At 43.9% G+C, this 14,612-nt stretch overlaps 1 long non-coding RNA gene across 1 annotated transcript in view; it reads left to right on the forward strand.

Moving 5' to 3' along the window:
- Positions 1-1,709: 1,709 nt before the first annotated feature.
- The window catches only part of LOC126763722 (uncharacterized), a 202,478-nt gene continuing 189,575 nt past the window's right edge, over positions 1,710-14,612 (forward strand). The window contains exon 1 of the long non-coding RNA XR_007667656.1: positions 1,710-3,094. This is a non-coding gene — a long non-coding RNA (uncharacterized LOC126763722). The remainder of the gene's footprint in view (positions 3,095-14,612) is intronic.

Genomic DNA, 14,612 nt, shown 5'->3' on the forward strand with positions numbered 1-14,612 from the left:
AAAATTTCAAATGTCTTGAGGTACCCTAATGTTGGGCGCACTATAAAGTTGTGAAAGCAATATTTTTCCACTAAGTTCATACTTTTATGAAAGCGCAATAGCCGAGCATACAACATCAAACTGGAATTATTGGAAGGCTTGCAACCGATACGAAAATATAACACGACCTCAGCTCGCCAACACGACTCCAAAAAGCGCTCAAATGTAGCGCTAAGCAAGCTGTATTCGTGCCGGCGCTGCTGTTTGTGCTCGTGAGAGTTTCTTAACGAAAAGGGTGCACCGTTTATGTCGCATGATAAACGAACTCGAAGAATGTGTGTTAAATGGAATTTAAATTTCAAACCGATAGAATCGTAACGGATATTAAGATTGATAATAAGATAGTTCTTCTTCTTCTTCTTCTTCTGGAGGATGGACTCATGTGTAGAAGTTCACGCAAGTGAGGAAAGTTCTGTCATCGCCATTCACTTGGGAGTGGCCAGAAACGATTCTTTTACACATGGCTCAAGCAGCTCACTACTTCCGGTCTTTGACCAAGTATCCTTGAGCCTAAGAACATCCGTTAAGGCGAGCTAATGTGAGAAGGCGGAACATCCCTACATAGGGTTGTGCGCTGGGTTTGGGACCCGCCACGTAAAAAAAACGTATATATATCTTGAGAATTGTGAGAATCAATTTTAACTTTTAATTTTGAATTTTATTCACTCAAGCGTTTGACCTCAATTATTTATTTTTATAACTGTCAGACAAACTACAAAATCCTCATTACTTCGCTCTGAGTCCAACCACCTGGCAATCCTAGCCCTATTTGCCAATTCTCTTTTAGCTCACCCTCTGTGCTGATTGGTCTCGTTACTTCCACTTCGTTTACCTTCTGCGCGTTCACACCACACGAAACATCAAGGCACCGCGGCGTAAGTGTGGACTGCGGCGCGCTCGTATGTGGGTGAGTAACGTCAAGGATACAAAGCCGAAAGTTACACGTACGAGTAGTGCTTTGTTGTAGCCAACGCTCAAGAGAGCAAGCAAATGGTTGTGGGTGCGCGTCAATGTAAGTCAACGCGATGATGAGCTTCGTACGGGATAGCCGATTAGTGTTGGTGTGTGTGTGGTGCGCGCTATCGTACCATCCGATTTGCATTTGTCATTCGTTTTTGCGTTCGTTTGGCAAAGCAAGGATTGTTCCTGTTTTTTGGCGGCACTTCGGCTGGCTGGTGATATGGTTTACGCGCTTCGGGTTTGCACGTTCGGGTGCATATTTTAAGCGGGTATGTGTGTGTGTGTGAGTTCTTTTGTATCCGCTGCTGCTGTCTTTGCACGCATTTCAGCTTGGGATTGCTCTTTTTTGTTGTTGCTTCTGGTGCGGGCGTTTGATGTTTGCATTAATCTGTCGCTGGCTGCCGCCGCATCAGTGGCGCTGCTGCTTTTCTTTTCCACGCTTCGAATTTACATTTTATCCTTACTTCCAGTTGCTCTCAATTGCACATTTGGCGCTCTCTTGCCTTTGCCACCACCCTCACACACAGCTGCTGCGCGCACACTTCACTGCCTCTGCCAACGCCTCTGCCGCCTTGCCTGCTGCCAGTTTGAAGTGAGCATTGAAGCGGCGCTGGCACTGGAAAAGAGCAACCACTCACTGCTCAACTGAGCGAGTCACTTTCAGCGGCAGAAGCACACAACCTGGCACTCAGAGTGGCTAGGCGCTGCACGACCGGCTGCCTTGACGACTCGTCGGCAGCGCTGCCCAGGATATGCCAGGCGTTGCGCGGCCAGCCAGCGAAGGTTCCTCGACATTACGCTATCCGCCGTGTACGACGAGAGGTGTGTGGCAGTGTAGGACACTCGATTGTTTAGCCTAGTTGCCGAGCTTGTGTGAAATTCGCTGAGCCGCAGCTGTTCAGTTGCTCATGACTATTCGACTGAAGTGGCTGTCGCAACAGCAGCTCGGATCGCTGTGTGGTGGTGCCCTGCAAGTTGTAGTCTAAGCTCAAGTGGCGGGCGCAGCAAACCAAAAAAAAAAAAATAAAATATAAAAATAAAAGCAAAAAAAAAGGTGCCAGAAATGTGTCGCGTACCATAGCATACATCCAGGCGTTGTGCCACATTTTAACTTCATACGCCTGCAATTTGTAGCTGTGCTTAAGTGTAGCCAGATTCGCAATGCTATCATCACCGTTATCAACATCATTCGCAGCATTATCAGCGTCACCATCAACCTAATCATTGCATTTAACTGAGTCATCATATTACTAAGCATCCTCTATGATCTCGAGTCAAGGCAACGCACAGTTGGGATATATAAAAATTTGTCTGCCAGCACCACATCCTGGCAGCGGTTGGTGTGTGTAAGATCTAAAGAGCGCGCACAACTACACACACACGCAGGAAAAGTCGAAAAGTCGCATCAACCTCCGATAACTAGTTCAACCGCACTATCACCACTGCGCACACTGCCATCAGCCACTCACAGCCAGCAGCAGCACCGCCATAACCACCATCACCACCACCACCTCCATCGCCACCACATCTCAGCGCTTCCTCATTACATCGCACAGTGCTCGCCTCAATATTTTTGCGGGTTTTCTTTCCGCCTTCAGCCACATTCTCATGCATCGGCGAATTCCGAAAAAACACAATGCAAAAATATACTCTACTGTTGCACACACACACACGTGCTTACGTGCGGCATGGCTTTTATTAGTGATTAGCGTGTTGCGTGTTTTCTTCGTGTTCAAGTGAAAAAAAAATCCCTTTCGCTCTCGTCTCCCGCCTTCCGCACAATGGTATTCCGAGTGCTGACTCCGAACAATCTTACATACAAACCGAAAGTCTTGCTCCGTCGGTGTTTTGTTGGCGTTAAATGCGCTGTCGTGTCAAGTGAAATTAACTTTAAATGCAATTTAATTGCTCCGTACTCGAAGCTCAAGTCGTAGAAGGGCATTAGTACTTTACTGCCAGCCGCAAAAGTGTGGCAACGTGTGTGCTTCCCAATGAATTTATGTGTTTGTGGTGACTGTGTGCATCTAACGGTACAGCTAAATATATGCCTCAAGTCGCTGTGAGGCGTCAGCGAACTTGCGGATGAATAAGCCAGGTGAGTAAAGCATAATTCATCTCATTGAAAGAAATAAAGCACAGGAAGTTTACGATAAGAGGAACAGAAAAGAACAGAAAAGATGATGCCGCCAGGTTTATTGTTGTTGACAGTAAACTGTAGAATCAATCGTTCGACCAGGCTGGAGCACCCCATAGTGAATGATTCCTTTACAATCCCACAAAACACTCAGCATAAAATTTCGAGGCATCAATCCTGCTTTGTGACCATTTGTTGAGCTGCACCATGCTTGGACCAAGATCTTTTTCGCACATTATTGTCGTATTTGATCCACTTTTTATCTCCTGTTACCATTCACTTCAGAAATGGGTCGATTTCATTTCGTTTTAGCAATGAATCGCAGATGTTAATTCGGTCCATTAAATTTTTCACAGACAATTCATGTGGTACCCAACCATCGAGTTTCATTTGTAGGCATAATGTTCAAAAATATTTCATAGCACAAGTGACCAAAATGTATTTTAAGGCTCTCTTGCTTAGTACTTTAGATGTAGAGCTCGAAAACAGTTCGACTATTGATCTCGAAATCATCGTTATCCATTACATTTTTAAAATCTTCCTTAATGAAAATATTAAACGATAAGATATGTAGAACTCCTTTCAGGTCTTTAGCATACATTTAAGCGCCATATTCAGCGTTTTCCAACATACCAACGAAAGTAACCTCCGGTGAGAGTAGAACTTCGTTCAAATCTGAAGCATATATTTAAGCGTCATATTAAATTTTTCTCCAGCGTACTAACTGAGAGGAAAACCCCGAAGAGAGTGGAACCCCTTTTACATCTGTAGCATACATTTAAGCGCCGTATTCAATTTTTTCGCAAACATACTAACTGAGAGGAGAACATCGATGAGAAAAGAACTCCGTTCAGATATGTAGCCTACATTTAAGCGCCACATTAAATTTTATTCCCAAAATTCTAACTGAAAGGAAACCCCAGATGTGAGTAGAAACCCGTACAGATCTGAAGCATACATTTAAGCGCCATATTCTTATTCATCATAGACAAATATTTCAAGTATTGTTCTTAACATGATTTCACTTTACCGAGTACAAGCGTATCCCGCGATTGGATTTAATATATAATAATTAAACTTTAAATATTGTCATGTTTATGTAATTTTAAAGCTGAGCCTGCTAAATACACACTATTCATTAAAAAAGTAATAACAATGTCAACTTGCAACAAAATGCAACGCGCAACGGAAGTGAGTTGTTTCAACCGCTGGCAGCCCTAAATTATGGAATTTCGCGCGCGCAGGCCTCCACGCACGCACACAAAGACACGCGCGCAGTTCACACCTCGCAACCACGCACAGCATGGCACGCCATTGCCGCCGCCGCCAACACTAAGCCCGCTCATGCACAAGCGCGCCACTAGCAGCCCACCACAACCATGTACTTCCATGAATTGCTCCTTTTCACATTTTGTTTTTCAACCATCTTTTTGCCATAAAAATGTGATATTTAATTTAACAAGGTAATTATTCAGTCGTTTAGTGAAGTAGCGGCATGCGATGTGACGGCAGCACCGACGCCTCCCACCAAGTGCGGCGCGTTACCGGGCGTCAGCTGTGCGGCCGTGGTGCTACGTATGGGAGTGGCAGCAATTTTTTCCGTTGCCTTCTTGGTTGCACCAACACTTGTTCTGTGTGTGCTTCTGTGGCTCTGACAGGCCTTTCCTGCCACAGCAATCAGGCGCTTCGCCAGCAGATATTTGCTCGGCAAAGGATAACGCACAACAAAGTGGTAAAAATGAAAAATGAAAAAAAAAAAAAATGAAATAAAGTCAAATAAAAATAAAAACAACAACAACAAATAATATAGCATATCCAGTGCATTCAGTATTCTGTTTTACCCTTTTCGAGCTGCCACTACCATCGCTGCGGCTGCCACATTGACGTTGTGCTTGTACTCTGCCGAATGATTTATTATAACTTCGACGCACCCACGCGCCAGAGACTGCAGACTACCGTTGCTGGCGCAGGCAGATACAAATAATCGCGCACTTCGGGCATGATTGCGTGTCATTCCTGAACGCTCCCAGCAGTGTAATTTCCGCACTCAGAGACTGTTGGGATCGAAGCTTCTGTAAACGGATAATAGCCTTGTTTTGGTCTCGGTGTACCCTGAGTTTGTAGGAATACGTTTGATTCGAGAGCTGATTGAACAGTGCCTTTTGTGAGGGTGTGGGACCTAAATTTAAATAGTTCCTCTTGAGTTCGACTCCAATGAATTTATGTACAACTTGACAGGAATAATAATAGTTTAAAAGAAAATAAGTCACACAATGATTCCTAGTATATGTTTAACCTGGACTGGGTCAGACATTCAGTCCTCTCCCCTCCCTACTACTCGTAGAGTCGCCTGAAGTAGGGATTCCTACAGAGGTCTTGGTATTGCCGCGTTTCGCCAGCGACGGTTTCGTCGTCTCAGGAGCAGCACTCCCACCCGGGACAGATCTGTGTGTCGGTTTCGACGCCCCATCACTTCCCCTCGTCACCTTTCCGTCATTGATGTTTTTAATTTTTTCGGTGTCCATGCAAAAGGTGGCCCCACTCAGAGCCACTATCCGTCCCCCAGAAAGATAGTCGCCTCTAGTGGTCCCAAGGTTGTCTTAGTAACGAGCTCAAGGCGAGGGTTGACGCACATCCTTATGAGGCGACCAACGCAATGAAGGAGTCGCCTCAGCTTACACCTAGCACATCAACTGAATGACGAGGAGGGAGGGGGGGTAGGTGGTGCTTGGGTGTTGGGGTATCGTCCTCTGAGGCCTGCCAGGGTTTTAAATGGACGTGGCGGTTGCGACATTAGCCCATCATTCATTTTTGATGAGTGTCACCTCATCATACTCAGGTGACAGAATGCCGCAACCGCCAACCCAGGGTATTGCCAAATCCTAAGCAGCTAATCTTACTCAGAGTCCGGTTCCACAGCTATAGTCGACAGGAGTTGATAAGCCGTATTCTGCGTTACCCAGGATGCACCAGCTTGCAGGCGACCTGCACTACATCCCAAAATATCACAAAGAACTATCTTGTTCAGTGAACTGAACACTTGCATTGGCTCACCTAATTAGCTGAGACTGTTAGTTTGTACGCTCCGAACCTTCCTCACTGGGAAGCTTACGCAGTCAGGAGATTTTTTGGTTTTGCCACTCATTCGAGTGTCTGCTTTGCATGATTGCGTCGATGTTGTTTTTGTGCCAGCCATTATTACTATTGTAACTGTTCTTCTGGCGATTGTTACTCTAACGCTGCAACTGTTAGTATTGCAAACCCTTTCCCCCGCCTTGCGCGCCCCGCTGGTCCTCTAACTGTTCCTAGCAACTTGTTTGCCTAACTTTTGCCTCTTCAAGCAACGCTTCACACTGGCATTCATGGCAACAATTGTTTGAGCACACAAATGCAGAACACGCTTTTGGCTGCGCGTGTTTGTGTGGAGCACTCGTTAATGGTTGCCCTCTAAGCAGTGCGAATTTTGACTTGTGTAGCCACTTCCCGGTCCTCTCACTTTTAGTTTCGCCACAACTTTTCCGCATTACAATTTCTGCATTTCTACTACATTTCCAGTAACTGTGTAGTGCGTTGTGGTATGTAGTTGTAGTTGTAGTGTGTGTTTTTGTTGTCTTTTGCGTAATAAAACATTTTGAAAACATTAATTACAGTTGGTGCGGAATGAAGTGAAGCTCAATTTAATTTGCATATTCAGTTGATAACTTCGTTCGCTGGTTCGTCGCTAGTTTGCTCCCTTGCGCCTCGCTGTGTCTCCTGCGCGCTGTGGCTTGGCAGTTGGTCTGCAGTCATGCGTGTGCTTGTAAATTGTTGTTGCTTGTAACAAGTGAAACTTGAAAAGAACTACAAAAATATTTATTTCCATTTTCATTTCAACTTTCCCCTTTGTGCGCTTTTAACCGCATCATTTTGCGTGCTTTCCTAGCGGAAACTAAGATATATTTCCTCAAAGCCCCTCCTCATTTGGCATTTCATTTGCTGGCACTTCTCCTTGTATATGTTTATGTAGATGCTTCGTGCGGCACTTGACACAGCGCTTTCAGCATAAAACTAAATAAATCGTGTTACTTTATTAGCTGGGAAATGACTCGAATTACAGCGGAATTACTTGTTGAATACTTGTATGAATTAAGACACTCTGGCGCCCTGAATAATTTTGGTAAAATATAATTTTTCAATGCTCAAAGCGGACGATATTATAATATACACAACATCCTAGAGTAGTAAGGTAGAAATCAGGAACCTAGTAGGAACTTTACAGAGTTATAGCCGAGTTTACGACACCGCTGTTTGAAGATTCTAAGCGAAGGCAGGTCCTTCTTCAACTGGTCTTCCAACGTAGTGGAGGTTTTCCTCTTCCTGTGCTTCCCCGGGCGAGTACTGGGTCGAATACTTACAGAGCTGGAGTGTCTTCATCCCTTCGGACGACATAGCCTATCCAACGAAGTCGCTGTCTTTTAATTCGCTGAACTATGTCACTGTCGTCCTATAACTCGTGCAGCTCATTGTTACATCGAATGCGGTATTCGCTGTGGCTAACGCGCAAAGGATCATAAGTCTTTTGCAGAACCTTTCTCTCGAAAACTCGTAACGTAGACTCATCAGATGTTGTCATCGTCCATGCCTCTGCACCATATAGCAGGACGGCAATGATAAGTGACTTGTAGAGTTTGGTCTTTGTTCGTCGAGAGAGTACTTCACTTCTTAATTGTCTACTCAGTCCGAGGTAGCACCTGTTGGCAAAAATTATCCACAACTTCGAAGTTATAACTGTCAACCGTGACATGGAGCCAAGTCGCGAGTGCGACGACTGTTTGTTTGATGGCAGGAAATATTTCTTCTTGTCTTCGTGCATTATCGGCACCTTTTGCTTCCTTCCTTATCCAGTCTGGAGAAAGCAGAACTAAAGGGGCGGTTGTTGTGGTCAATGATATCAATATCATTACATCTGCAGATGTATACTCTTGTAGAAGATGGTACCTTCTCTATTCAGCTCAGCAGATCGAATTTTTTCTCCAGCAGCAGATTGCAGAAGTCACACGATAGGTAGTCAGTTTGTCTAAAACCTCGTTTGGTATCGAACGGTTCGGAGAAATCCTACCCGATCCTGACGGAGTTTTTGGTATTGCTCAATGTAAGTTTACACAGCCGTATTAGTTTTGGTGATTGTCTGGTCTGTTGTTGATCTTCCAGGTCTGATAAGGTACAATCAGTTGGTTGACGGTGGACTTTAATCATTCACACAGTGCGCCCCATTGAACCTTATATGCGATGTTGACGAGGCTTATCCCACGCAAATTGTGGGGTCTTCCTTTTTGTGGTTTGAGCAGAGCACACTTAAATGTCAATCGTCGGGCATGCTTCAGTGGAGCTTCCTGAGTTATTCATAATTATTTGATTATAACCTCAAAAAGTGATTGCGGTTGCATTGGTGTATATGACATAACAATTCGCCGAACCTATTTGAGTCATGTTGCTGAGTTTACAGACCCTGGGCAGATATGAATTTGGCTCCCTTTCGGTTATGTAGATTTGACTGTCGTGGGAGCGGAGCTGACACAGCTTCCCCTAACTGACTGATAATACCACTCCAATTCAGCGGTAAGCAGATGTACCGTCCTCCGTTGAACGCAACAGTTTATAACAGAATTATCTTTGAGCATTTGTTAACCCGGTACGTACGGCCTCAATTCCATTAGAAGACGTAGAAGAAGATACGTAGTAACAAATTAGCAACCTTTTAAAGATGCAACCAAGGTTTAATCAACCAATGACTTTTTCATCAAACGTCATTCGTCTTGTTTAGGAAGTGCGAATTAAAGCAGACAAAATTTTGCCAATGAACTAGCAACTAGAACTTGATTAAAGTCATTATCCTATACCTATTTGCCATTTTGCGGAGTCAAGCATCCGAAGGGCACTTCTCTGCTTCCTCGCATGCAAGTGAATTTTCAAGTAAATTTATTCTGAACTTTCGCAAACTTCTCGAGCACTTTGAAAGCCGTTGCAAAGCCATTATCACATAATTTACAAAATTTAACCAAGAAAATTACTGCGGTTTGAATTACAAGCGGCTGGCAAGTGCCTGGCAGCCAGAAAGGGTCAGACGGAGCGAGCAGCGCCAGAAATCGAACAGATCACCTGGCATCCGAAGGCAAAGGCCTTGTGTGAAATGCCGTTACAGCAGCCGAGCGGGCGCGGCTGGCAGACGCTGGCGCACATCCTTGGCAATGCAGCTCAGCTGTCAGTTGGGCTGTCGGCAAATGTCTACCGCATAGAAAGAACACACCCACAACCATAGCCGCACACACACACCCACACAGAGAGATATTTATATGCATTGTGCATTTTGTTGCTGTGGTTACTGCATTGCGGTGCTTCTATGCGGTTATACGGTGCAGCGTAGTCTGTCAGTCAGCCCGACCGTTAGTCAGTGGCAGCCAACAGCAGGGAGTATGTGTGCATGTGTGTGGGTGTGTGGGTGTGCGACGCCAGCATTCCCAGGTGAGGTTGGTTGGAAAATGTAACAGCTGGACCGTTGATTACTACTGACATTGAGGTTGTGGGATACATGCCACACACACTCTCACGTGCCTCAAACGCCGCCGAGTGCAAGTTTAACTGTATTTCACTTTCGCCTTGTGCTCCTGCGATGGCGTCGCTCCGTTCGCTACGCTTCATTGCACCTGCTTCTATAACTGTTGTTGCACAGAGTTGGCTTGTGGTGTGCGCTCCGCTCTAATCAAATGAAAATGTTGCAGATATCATGCAGCAGCGCCGATTCCGGTAACACTCTGCAGCTAAGTAAGCCAAGCGAAGTTGGTTCAGTATGTGTGTGTGTGTGCGGTGACGCGTGAAGCGTTGAAGGTAAAATGTTGCAGCAGAACTTTTGATGATGTGCAGCGTCAGCGCCTCTGGCTACGAGCAACGACCAACGACCAGCGCTTCCAGCGGTTGTATACCCAGTGAACCATTCGTTGCTGCATAAAAGGTCTCCGTGTGTTAGGCAGCTAGCTTTAATGAACGCTTCTTTTCGAAATCGCAGTTTTGAGCGTCCACTTTGAGCGTTGGGTATATACTGCTTTAAAACTCAGCTGCACTAATTTGTTGTTGATTTTTTACTCTGCAATCTCTAGTAATTCCATACTAACCTTGACTGCTCCAACTCCATCGCTTATTCAAAGGACTTTTGCTGTGAGCGCAGAGCAAAATAGAAACCTCTGCAGACCTACAAATAATGAAGACTGAAAGAAAGCGCTGCGAAATGTGTGAATGCTGCGGAAGGCAAGCGCCCGGCTGGCGGCGGTGCCTAAGTGTTGAAGTGTTAAGCTGTTCGTAAATTTGTTTGGCTGGCGAAGTCCTTTGTAATTCCTTTTCATTGCGAGCACACTTAGTGCACCTGATAGGCACCGTTCACCGTCTAAGGTAAATGAGCTCGATAGATTGTATAAATGAGCGCGTCGGAGTGAGCAAATGCAATCATCTGCGCTCCTGAAAGCGAATGTAGATATGTGGGTATGTGTAGGCAAAAGTACTCAACAGGTGAAACCGGTGTGCTAGTTACAGAATTATGTGAGTGGTTAGGTCTTTCCAAAAGAAGAATATGCAACAATTCAGGAAATCATCTTTAAATAGAAAAAAAAGTTAAGAGAAGAAAAACACTTGATGAAAAAGAAACGAGCAATTTCGACAGGGTCGGACCAAAGTTAGAGGGGTGTCAGATGAGGTGGGTTAGTGGGGCATGCAAAGAGGTGGCCAATATCATGCGGATACTCATTGCTCGTAGGACATATACTATTTGATATGTCGTGGTCGATTCAAGATAAGTAGGAGTTTAACCCATTGCAGTATCCACAACTAAGCTGCGCAAGGGTCACTCTAGATTCTCGCGGTAACTTGAGCTCTTCGTCTGCAATGGGTGCCGTTTTGACTCCAAGTACGCCATTCACTGAGAGGGAGTCTGTGAAGGTGTTGATGGCTCCACTGTGAATGGTGATCAGTGCTTGTCGGAAGTTATTTGCGTCCGAAGACTGGTCGACGACATCAAATCACGTCGACGTAGTTCAGGAATGACCTCTTGATGCGAATGACCTTTGGAGGCGGTTCCGCTCTAAGCAGGTGAATGCTGGGATGATTTCTACTAAAGCACCCCAGCAGAAACTGCTTAGAGAGGAGTTCATTATGCTCCTTAACTGGGAGCATACGGGCCTCAATATACAGGTGTTCGATAGGAGACATCAAGAGGCAATCTGATACTCAGCTACAAACCATTGTTTTTCAATATTTGTTTAAACCTGGATTTGTTCAATCTTTTGTGCCATAAAAAGCTAATTCGAAAATCAGAAAGTTTTGCAGAAATGTCTAAAATAATAAGATTGTTTAGCCCCACAATGAACGCTCTCAGAGTATCGCTTTTATTATAAATTTCATTACATTCAAAGGTTTATTGATATCCTCCCCTGACTGCCGCTTTTCTCGCTCTTTTTTTTGCTGCTTCGTCTTTATTTGCGCCACCGGCTAACTGTGCAGTAATTAAAATATTACGAGTATACCTAACTGTTATTGATTCGTGGTAGCGAGGCAACCAACTTGGTGGCATTCGGCAAAAAGGAATCGTTACGCTCACATTTAAGCAGAAAAATGAAACGATTATTTAATTAAAGGATTTATTTGCCATTGCACCTTCCGATGAAATTCTCATTAAATCACAGTTAGAAATTTGAGTAAATAAAGGCGGCGTAACGAGGCAAAACATGGAAAATGAGAAAAAAAAAAAGAAATTCTGCCTGAAAGGCGAAATGAGGCGCTATTTTCTATTAATTGTGTAACACAGAAGAATGAAATACTTGGAACACTTCAGGTTAAAATGGAGTTAGTTGAGTTGAGAAAGCTTATAACGAGTGACTAAGTTATTAATAATACATTCCATTCATGTTTGCTTGAACAAAACGAGTTGGCTCGCTGCATCCCACTTAAGATCAATAGTTTAGGAAATCTTAATTAATATTACATCATTTTGTAAATGAAACTCGATAGCAAAGGATACTTATAATATATTTCTGTCTTTAAGTCATTTTAATTTGAAGATCAATTAAGAGACTTCGGTTGCTAGAGGGTCTATTGTGTTTTCTCCTAAATCAGAATGACTCACCTAGCCGCAACATATTGATAAAGTCCAGTATACTGCTGGGTGCTAACAGGGCGCTGTGATCCCTATTGGGAAACATGGATCCAAGGGCGTCTGCAAGGGCGTCTGCAGACTGTCTTGCATTCAATTAGCAGGTATTCTAGTGTTTCAAGCTCACTGTCACAGAACCGGCAATTTGCGCAAGAAGCTAGGTCCATGTTATGTCGGTGCTTCTTCAGATTGCAGTGGCCAGTGTATAATGGGACCAGTAATCCGAGTTTGTCTCTAGGGAGGCTGGCGTATGCCTTGTAGTTGTTGCCAATACCTTTCTTGCGGAGTAGCTCTTTTATGGTATCGAGACCCACTCTACCATTTTAGAGGATGCTGCGGGGCGGGCGAGCTCATCAGCCAGTTCGTTTCCGATGGCATTATTCGCGCAAAGTTTTATTCCGTTATGTTTATTGCTTTGTGGACTGGAAATTTAAAATGTGGCATTTGAGAAGCAGACGTGATTGCAGTCCGATTTCGATTATTTTCGGATAGTGCCTTACTAAATTTAGTCAAAATCGAGATATGTGAATACACCTAAAAGTGGCGCCACGTCCGTCACCCAAGTATTACCCCGGCTCCCATAAATCCATCTCATACCTTCTCGAGCTTAAAATATTATGTCTCTGGCAAATTTAGTTATTGATTTATCGCACTCTTAGTAGTTTTTAACAGTACCGTTATATGGGAAGTGGACGAGGTTATCTTCCGATTTCTTCCATTTTCACAGTGTCGCTAGGAAATCTTATAAAATTTGCGCCGGGAGAATTTGGTTGTTGTAGCTTGAGTGGTTTAAGAGATATTTTCATTAAACTTATTAGAGGGCGGGGCCACGCCCACCTTTTTTAAATTTTAGCCCACAGGTGTCCCTTGCTACTGCAATCCTCTGTAATATTACAGTTCTATATCTTAATTTAGTGTTTAGTTACGGAACTTTATACGTTTCGTTTAATGATGTTTGGTGGGTGTGGCAGTGTTTCGATTACGCCCATCTACGAACTCCGCTTTCCTCTTTTGCCAAGGTGTGTATGTTTCATCCATATATCCATATATCTTAATCTTACTCAAGTTACATCTTTTTCGGACGGACGGACAGACAGCCGGTCGCCCGTATTTCAACGCGGCGCCTCATTCTTATCATTTATAATCTTTAAAAAGGTTCGGGAATTCCAATAGCAAGTGGGGTATATTAACAAAACAACAGCATCAAATGGCATATAAATTCTATGTTGTTTTTGGTATTTGAAAAAGTTCCATCATTTAGTTATCATCAAGGAACATTAGCGAGTTCGGCATTCAATGTTAGGCGAACGCAATTTGTAGAATATAAATTTCTCCAACATAAATAAAATAATTAATCTTAATTTACCAATTCAATGGACTGAACGTACCGCTCGTTCAGTCGCTGCGATTTCCCGCAAATCCTCTCAATGCAGCGGTAAATGCTTGCGGCTTGACGCTCCGACCGCAGCTGCTCAATCAGCGTTCGGCTTCAATATAAATTGTATCCAATTTGAACTGAGCGCGTCGAGTGTGTTTAAGGTGTTACAATCATTGCTTATCACCATCAAATGAGCACACAAACACAAGGACGACCTATACAAGCCCTTACACGTTTTTGAGACTGTGTGCTTCACTTGCTCGTTGTAAGTGTGCGTTCGTGTGGCTCCAAGACTAACCTAGATGCTGAACGTTAGAAGAAGAAAGCGCGCTTTGCCGCGAACAACAAGCTTATTTAACCGCTTCCAGCTAAACTGATAACAATAACAACAACAACGTTTGTAATATACGTTTTTGTTATACTTAAAGTCAAGATGAAGTAACGGTACAAAATACATTAATGAATACTTAAAGTTCATCTAAATGGAATTGAGCGATACCCACTGACGCAGTTAAGTAGCTGAGCGCCAAGGAGTCGTCGTTTAAAGCAACAAACTGCTCGTGGTAAGGAAAGCTTCGAGCAGCAAGCTGTTTGCTTAGTGGGCAGCGCGACTCGTAAATGCAACCGCGACGACTGCAGAGTGGCGTAAACGGGTAGCATGAGGTGAGCTTATATACACGTTTATACTCGTGTATATGTATCTGAGGATGTGCAGTGCATGCAATTTAGCGAATTCTTTGCGCTCATCTCCCAAATTAAGTTGCGCTGATTTTGCTTTCACGATTTATTTCTCATTTGCCTTCGCACTCACTTTCGCCACATAAAATTGGAGTTGTTAAATTTCTGCCAGGTTGGTTTATAGCCACTCGCTGCTTATATATTATACCATATATGTACATATGTACTATATATATCTTAAAATATGA

Source organism: Bactrocera neohumeralis, chromosome 6 (genome assembly GCF_024586455.1).
Source record: "Bactrocera neohumeralis isolate Rockhampton chromosome 6, APGP_CSIRO_Bneo_wtdbg2-racon-allhic-juicebox.fasta_v2, whole genome shotgun sequence".
Taxonomy (NCBI): Eukaryota; Metazoa; Arthropoda; class Insecta; order Diptera; family Tephritidae; genus Bactrocera; species Bactrocera neohumeralis.